This window comes from Phyllostomus discolor, chromosome 2 (genome assembly GCF_004126475.2).
Source record: "Phyllostomus discolor isolate MPI-MPIP mPhyDis1 chromosome 2, mPhyDis1.pri.v3, whole genome shotgun sequence".
NCBI lineage: Eukaryota > Metazoa > Chordata > Mammalia > Chiroptera > Phyllostomidae > Phyllostomus > Phyllostomus discolor.
Window position 1 is genome coordinate 60,368,261 of NC_040904.2, and position 8,508 is coordinate 60,376,768.

The following is an 8,508-nucleotide window of genomic DNA, read 5'->3' on the forward strand; positions in this document are numbered from 1 at the left end:
TCCCAATATGGGTTCCCCTCGGTTATCCTCTGCCTGTGGTGCCAGGGGCCCAGTTAGGAATTCTGGCCATTGACTTGCTTTATGCCCATGTACACAATCGTGAGGAAGTAAAGAATCAGAAACCTTTCCAGGAAGCCTTGACTGTGTATTTCATACAGTTCTGGAGTATAGAAAAAAAAGAGAGAGAGAGAGAGAAAAGGTCAATCGGAGTATTTTGTGTGTGTGTGTGTGTATCTGATTTAATGAGTACCCATCAGTGTCTAGAGGCTCTTTGTGCACCAGCAGCAAATTTACCACAGTGTAACTCTACACAGTGTGAACGGAAAATGACTGTGTAATTTTAACAGCTGCTGAAATCTGTAACCGTAGACTCTGCTTTCATCCAGTGTATACCAGGAACATATAACATAGGTCATAGTCAGGGCAGGAGTATAGTGAATGGTTTTAAAGACCCTGTCTATTAATTTCAGGTATATTAATCAGCAGTAACAGCCCTCCTTTAGTTTTCATTTTGGAGCTAGCATAAAAATCAGACAGTAACAGCCCCAAGTTCTCTTAAACATTAGCTTTTCAGAAATTACAGTTATTATCCAACTATTATTTTTAAACTCAGGACTGCTCCTGCAAGTGAACATAAATGCTGACTTCCTGGAAACTAAAGCTGAAAAATAAAATAGGAATTAAAAATTAGTTATTCATTGGCATTTATCTCATTAAATAAGACCTACCAGTTCTTAAGGAAAGATATGTTTGTTTTTGTTTTTAAGCTTGAATGATCTAACCTGAATTTAACACAATAGTATGTTTCATTTTTCATAAGAGACATTGAAAGGCAAACAAGTGGTATCTTCAAAAGCAGTTTTACAGCAATTGCAAAAACATCTTCCTGTGATAATTTCTTATACTGTTCCCAGTAAGTTCCAAGAGAAATGTACAAAAGCCTACAGGTGACAGCTAATATGGACTCAGTGGTAGCAGTGAGGCACAATGCTAAGTGCTTTACCAGTTTTAACTGCTTTAATATCTACAACAAACTTAAGAGTGGAAAGGTGGGACTCACATTCAGGGAGCCTGGCCCCAGAGCACATGCAAGGAGCTCAACTGACCTACAGAATTAAATGAGCCGCTTCCTGGTTATGTGATTTGCTGCACATTCAGAGCTCATTGATACTAAAAAAGTGAATTGTTAGCACACACTACCGACTCTTTCTAGATTCTAAAATTTCAATGCTCTAAAATACTTCCATGGAAGTAAGTCTTAGTTGGAAATTTACCTAAATTGCAAGGTGTGTGTGCACATGTGTGTGTGTGAATTTTATTAGCCTTGGAAATATCAACTGGAACTTCTGGTAGTTACATTTTGAAACTTATTCATTATCCAGGCATATGACGGGCTCCAATGAAGCACTAATGCTCCATTTGGAAGACTACCAAAACACAGAAACTCTCCTGGACAGCCAGTTATCCCCTGGGACTTTGATGATTTTTCAGGAGTGTGGTAATTTAAGAACTAAGAAGTCAAGTATGGTATGTGAGCAGTGAAGTTTTCTCTCACTTTCTTAAGAGCCTCAGAAGGAAGCCTTGGGCTGGCAGAGGAACAGCAGTAGCAAGAGCCTGGCAAGGACACAAAAGACTCTCAAGGAGATCTTTAATTCCTAAACAATGAATGGTCATGGGGTTCCAGACAGGTTTTGTAAGGGAAAGAAATCAAGTACTAAATCCAGCTTGTTACAGGTGAGCCCAGCCCAGAGGCAGCACCCAGGGTGGGTCTCACCTGTCATTGAAATAGGGGCTAATCAGTGGGGCAAAGTCAGGGAGGATTTGTCCAGGAGGTAGTGGAAGCCTCCTGTGGACTCTGCATTCAGGCCAGCATACTCACCAAGGCAGATGACGTGCATGAGGTCCGGTAACATTTGCTCAGGTAAAAAGTGCAGGGTGTGGTGTTATCAAGGCTTTGTTTGGCTGGGCAGTCATAATTCTCCCGAGGTCACGGGATCTTGGGTGTCAGATAGCTTGGCTGGGAAAGGCAAGCTGCCCTGTGTTTGGAAATATCTTTAAGGTTCACCTTAGCTGCTATGTAAATATAGTATGAGCGAATGGTCATTTGTACTTAATGTGCTATAAGTTAAACATCAAAAGCAGGATTATTCTGAGTAAAAATTAAAGCCTCATGACTAATTTAGCATAGATGCCTGATGACTTAATATTTTTCACCTTCATTACTCACAGAACTTTTTTTTCTTTTACGTGCAATTAACTACCATCTTTACCTTTTTTGGTGTACAATTGTGTAAGTTTTAATAAATGCATAGTCATGTAACTATCATCACAATCAGGATACAGAATAATTTCCTCATCCGAAAAATGTCCCTAATATTTCCTTGTCGGAGTCAAACCCTCTACCCAACTCCAGGCTCTGGCAACTTCATCTTATAGTTTTGGCTTTTCCAAAAGCCATATACATTGAATTAAATATCATGTGAGTATTTGAGTCTGCTTCTTTCACCTTGTGTAATGCATCAAAGATCATTGCTATTACTGTGCATATCTTTAGTTCATTCTTTTCATTTTTGAGTAGTATCCCATTGTATGAATGGCTCACAGTTCATTTATCTGTCTACCTGTTGAAAAACATGTTGGTAGTTTTCTGTTGTTGCTGATTATAAACAATGCTGTTATAAATATTTGAAAATAGGTTTTTTGGTGAGCCTGCATTTTTATCTCTCTGGGGTAAATACCTAAAAGTGGAAATCCTGAGTTCACATGGTATGTTTATTTCATGAGAAATTGCCAAACTCTTCCAGAGTAACTATACCATTTTGCATTTCTACCAGCAATGTACAAAAATTCTGTCTTCTCTATATCTTTGTCAGTACTTGGAAGTGTCTGTTTTATTTTTATTTTTAGTCATTCTAATAAGTGTATAGTAGTATCTTGTGGTTTTAACTTACATCTCCCTAATGATTACTATAGTTTTGAGCAATTTCTTCATATACAATACTATTTTCTATCTATATGTCTTTTTTTTGTGAAATAGCTGTTCAAATCTTTTGCCTAGTTTATTTGCTTGTGTTTTTTATTGTTAAATTTTAAGGGTTATTTATATATTCTAAATACAAGTTATTTGATGAACATGTGATTTCTGAAAATTTTGTCTCAGTCTGTAACTTGTCTTTTCATTCTCTTTAGAGTATCCATTACAGAGCAAAATTTTCCATTTTTTTGAAGACCAGTATATCAGTTTTTCCTTTGTGGATCATGCTTTTGGAGGTTTATCTGGAAACCTTTTGCCTAGCCCAAGGTCATAAAGGTTTTCTCTTAAATTTTCTTCTAAAAGTTATATAGATTAATGTTTTACATTTCTATATGTGATTCATTTTGAGTTAGAAAATTTTTTAGAACTTTTATGAAGAGGTCACTTGTTCATTGAAATCAACATGTCCATTTACATTTGGTCCCTAGTAAATAAGCTTAGAGCTTCCAAGATATCTTTATCGGGGTGTACTCAGTATTCATGTTCCTTAATCAATCAACAAATATTTATTAACTATGACATTTCACTTTCATTAGTACCTTCTGAACAATTAAGAACAGTCCTGGTTAGACATCCTGTACTCTTAGTTGACATCTCTGGATTTCATTGTTTGCACATTTATTTTCTTGGAATCAGAGCTGTTTTCATTAGCAGCCCACTGACAGATATACAATCAAGGAGACTGAGGTCCAAAGGAGAAAATAAAGTATACTTGTCTTATGTCTTTCTCAGCAAAATGTCATTTATTTTTCTCCTTGACAAAAACAAACAAACAAACAAGCAAACAAAACCTTCATCTACAAAAGCAAATTAAAGAACAAAATGGACATAACTGGTCAGATAATTCCAACTTTCAAAGTTCTGCTGATCTTCTTCATCTCGACTACACGGATATTATTAACATTTTACATTGAGCTAAAAGGAGTTTGGAGGTCACCTCCTCCTAGTCCTTCATCTGATGATTTAAGCCATCAAATATTATGGCTAAGAACCTCCTGTGAGTTCATGCCAGATGAAAAAATCAAAGCTCAGCCAAGTGAAAGGAGCTGCCCACAGCCTGGGGCTTATCCAGAGGGCACTAAATCATAGTTCACATCTCCTTCTACAGCAGCCTTCTCATGTTTTTCCACATCCTCTACAGTCATACTTAACACCCAGGGTTTCTCTACCGCTGACCCCCATTGGTGAATGACAGGTCACGTGAACCTCTTGATTTTAGGGAGTGGACTGCAGCTAGATAAGGGATGTAGATTTAGAGACTATTTGAAATTGTTTAAATAGAAGTTTTTTTAAAAGGAGGGCTGTAGTTTGGAAAATAAGGTAGCTAGAAAGAAAAGGCCAGTAGCTGTGATTTAGAAATAGAGTTTTCAGAACAGAAGTAATGATTTAGGAAATTTTTGAGAGAGGCGTTTACAGTTATTGAGAGGGGGAGTAGGGGGATGATGAGGGCTGTTGTTTGGGACCAGGGGTTAAAAGATAAGTTAGGAGAAAGAGTAGTTTTAAGAAGTGGTTTATGGATTCAGGCCAAGGTTTACTTATCTTAGACTCAAATTCACATATTAGATACAATTCAAAAGTGTACCTAATAGAATAAAAGTACAGTTTTGAATATTGTACAGTGCTCAACATCACTAATCATCAGAGAAATACAAATGAAAAGCACAATGAGATATCACTTCACACCTGTCAGAATAGCTATCATCAATAAAGCAACAAACAACAAGTATTGGCAAGGATGCAGAGAAAAGAAAACCCTTGTATACTGGTGGTAGGAACACAGACTGATGCAGCTACTGTGGAAAGCAGTATGAGGTTACCTCAAAAAATAAACAATGGAACTGCCTTACGACCCAGAGATTCCACTTCTGTGAAAATATCCAAAGAAACCCAAAACACTAATTTGACAGAATAAATGCATCTCTATGTTCATTACAGCATTATTTACAATAGCCAAAGTTTGGAAGCAGTCCAAGTGCCCAGTAGATGAGTGTCCAAAAAAGCTGTGGTACAGCTACACAATGGAATACTACTCAGCTGTAAAAAAGAAAAAGAAATCTTACCCTTTGCAACAGCATGGAAGGGCCTGGATAGTGTTATGCTAAGCCAGTCAGAGAAAAACAAGTACCATATGATTTCTCCTATATGTGGAATCTAATGAACAAAATAAACTAATAAACAAAACAGAAACAAACTCATAGATAGAGAACAGGCTGACAGACGTCAGAGAGGAGCAGATTGTAGGGCCATATAAGAAAGATAAGGGAATTAAGAGAAAAATTCATAGGTACAAACGACAGTATGGTGATAACCAGAAGTAAAGGGGGATGGGGGAGATGAAGAGGGTAAAGGGAGGATACATGGTGATAGAAGGAGACTTGACTTGGGATAGTAAACACACAATACAATATATGCAGATAGTATTTTATAGAATTGCACACATGAAACCTACATAATTTTATTAACGAATGTCATCCCAATAAATTCAATTTTAAAAAGATGAGAGTAGTGATAGTTTGAAACTAGGATTGTCAAATTTAGAAGACAACAATATATTATATGCAGTTAAATTTGCATTTCAGATAAAGAATGAATAATTTTTGATATATGTATGTACCATTCATTATTTGGGATATATACTAAAATTTATTCTTATTTGACCTAGTAACCCTACTGAAGCATCAATGTAAAACAGCACTGCTACCCTTAGTAAAAATTAATACATGGCTATAATTTGCAAATTTTGAGTAAAATAGCATTTATTAAAAGAAAATGCAATGAATTGTTGACTTAGAAAAAATTTTACCATATTTTTTTAATTTGGCAATTTTCCACTTTAAATAAATCTATACATTTTCTAGCAGAGAGCCAATAAATCATACTTTATTTTGAGTTTAAATATTAAGTAATTCATAAATAAAGCATACAGAAAAAAAATTTAATTTACTTATCTGAGACTGAAATTCACATATTTCATACATTTCACAATTGTACCTAATAAAACAAAAGTACAGTCTTGAATATTATGCAGTGAGTTTCTTTTAACAATAACTTGAAATATTTTTTTAAACAATTGTTTAGGTAACATTCTCATGCATTAATGTCAGTTTAAAAATGCCACAGATTTTGAGTTTTTTTTCTTCTGATTGTGGTAGGATGGAAAGCTTGCCTCCTTGAAGACAGCGCTAAGGGCAGAATAGTATGCACAAGAACTGTAATCCCACCTGTAAAGTAACAAACCATCTTGACAGAGGCAGGTGGCAGCCTGAACCTTATTAGTACATCGAATGAAGAGGCAATGCCTGATCTTAGGTTAAGAAATTACCCAATAGGAACTCAGAAATGGATTCACTCCAGAGATGGTAAAAACAAAACAACAACAACAACAAAAAATGAACCAAGTTATCCTCAAAAAGTTTAGGCAAGCTCTTGAGGGATGAGCCAGAGGGAAACCATAGGAAGACCTTCAGATTCTTTGGTAGCAAAGAAAATACTTGACTTCAGCCACTCTGATGGATGCTCCCATGTATTTATTTAACATGCTATTGTGGATAGAATGTTTGTCACCCCACCCCTACTAAATTCATTTGTTGAAATCCTTACCCCCAATGTGATGATATTAGGAGGTGAGGCTTTTGAAAAGAGATTAGGTTGTGAGGGTGGAGCTTTCATGAATAGAATCAGTGTCCTTATGAAAGAGACCCCAGCAAGTTCCATAGGACACAAAGATAAGATGGCAACCTGCAAACCAGAAAAGGCCCTCACGATAACCCAACCATGCTGGCATCTTGGTCTTAGACCTCCAACCTCCAGAACTATAAGAAATAAATTTCTCCTGGCTGGCGTAGCTCAGTGGATTGAGCGCAGGCTGCAAACCAAAGTGTCGCAGGTTCAATTCCCAGTCAGGGTACATGCCTGGGTTGCAGGCCATGACCCCCAGCAACTGCACATTGATGTTTCTCTCTCTCTCTCTCTGTCTCCCTCCCTTCCCTCTCAAAAAATAAATAAATAAACTCTTAAAAAAAAAAGAAAGAAATTTCTGTTTATAAGCCACCCAGTCTATGATGTTTTTTAGCAGCCTGAACTGGCTAAGACAGATGTCTGTGGTAAACAGATGCTCATAGCGGCCTTATTAATAACAGCCAAATGGAGAAAACAACCCAAATGTCCATCAACTGATGAATGGATAAAAAAATGTGGTATATGCACACAGTGGAATATTATTTGACCATAAAAGAGAATGCAGTTCTAAAAAATGATACAAAGTGGATGTATTTTAAGTGAAATAAGCCAGTCAGAGAAAGAGAAGTACCATATGATTTCACTCATATAAACTAAAAACAGAAACAAATTCACAGAAAGAACACACTGATAACTGTCAGAAGGGAGGGGACTTCGGGCACTGAATGAAAAAGGTGAAGGGATTAGGAAAAAAAAAAAAAAAAAACCTCATAGACACAGACAACAATATGGTGATTACCAGAGGGAAAGGGGTGGGGGAAGTAGAAGAGGATCGAGTGAGGATAAATGGTGGTGGAAGAAGACTTGAGTTTGGGTGGTGAACACACAATACGATATATAGATGACATGTTATAGAATTGTATACCTGAAACCTATATGATTTTGTTAACCAATGTCACCCCAATAAATAAAACAAAATGTTTAAAAAAATGGATGCACCTTGAAAATATACTAAATGAAAGAAGCCAGACACAAAAGGCCACATGTTGTGTGATTCCATTAACATAAAATGTCCTGAATATACAAATGCATAGAGACAGAAAGTAGATTAGTGATTGCTAGGGACTGGGAAGAAAGGAGAAATTGCTAGTGAGCGTGGAATTTCTTTTTGGAATAATGAAACTGTTCTGGAATTAGATAGTGGTGATGGTTGCACAACTAGTGAACATATTAAAAACCACTGGATTGTATGTTTTAAAAAAATAAACAAAAAATGCCCATGGGACATATGTCTCTTTCTGTAGTTAAAACACATACTCAACACACACACACAAACAAATATTAATTCTACAGCTGGCACTTCCTCTGCATGCTCACTCATGGTGTTCCCATGTTCCTCTCTACCCATACTCCAAGGAGGAGCAAATTTCCCAGCTCTATGCCTTTGCTCAGGGTAGTACATCCACTGATATCCCTCTCCCCTTTAACGTCTGTCAAAATCCTTGACTCCTTTTAATGTCATTGATTCCAGGAAACATATTTTCCCTATAAGAAATCTCCCCTGTGTACTCAGACTTTCTGTTGACACTTGCTTCTGTCAGCCCTCAGCTTACTCCCTCCAATATTAAGGGATTTGTGTATTTATCTAAGCTTTACCTTGCCTTGCACTGTAAGCCACTTGAGAGGCACACCTGCATCTTTTGTGCTAGCCCAGTGCCTGCCACATAAGAACTGAGTGGAATGGATGCAGATAGGCATACCAAGACACTCCCCTGAGCACACTAGACCTGGCCTAA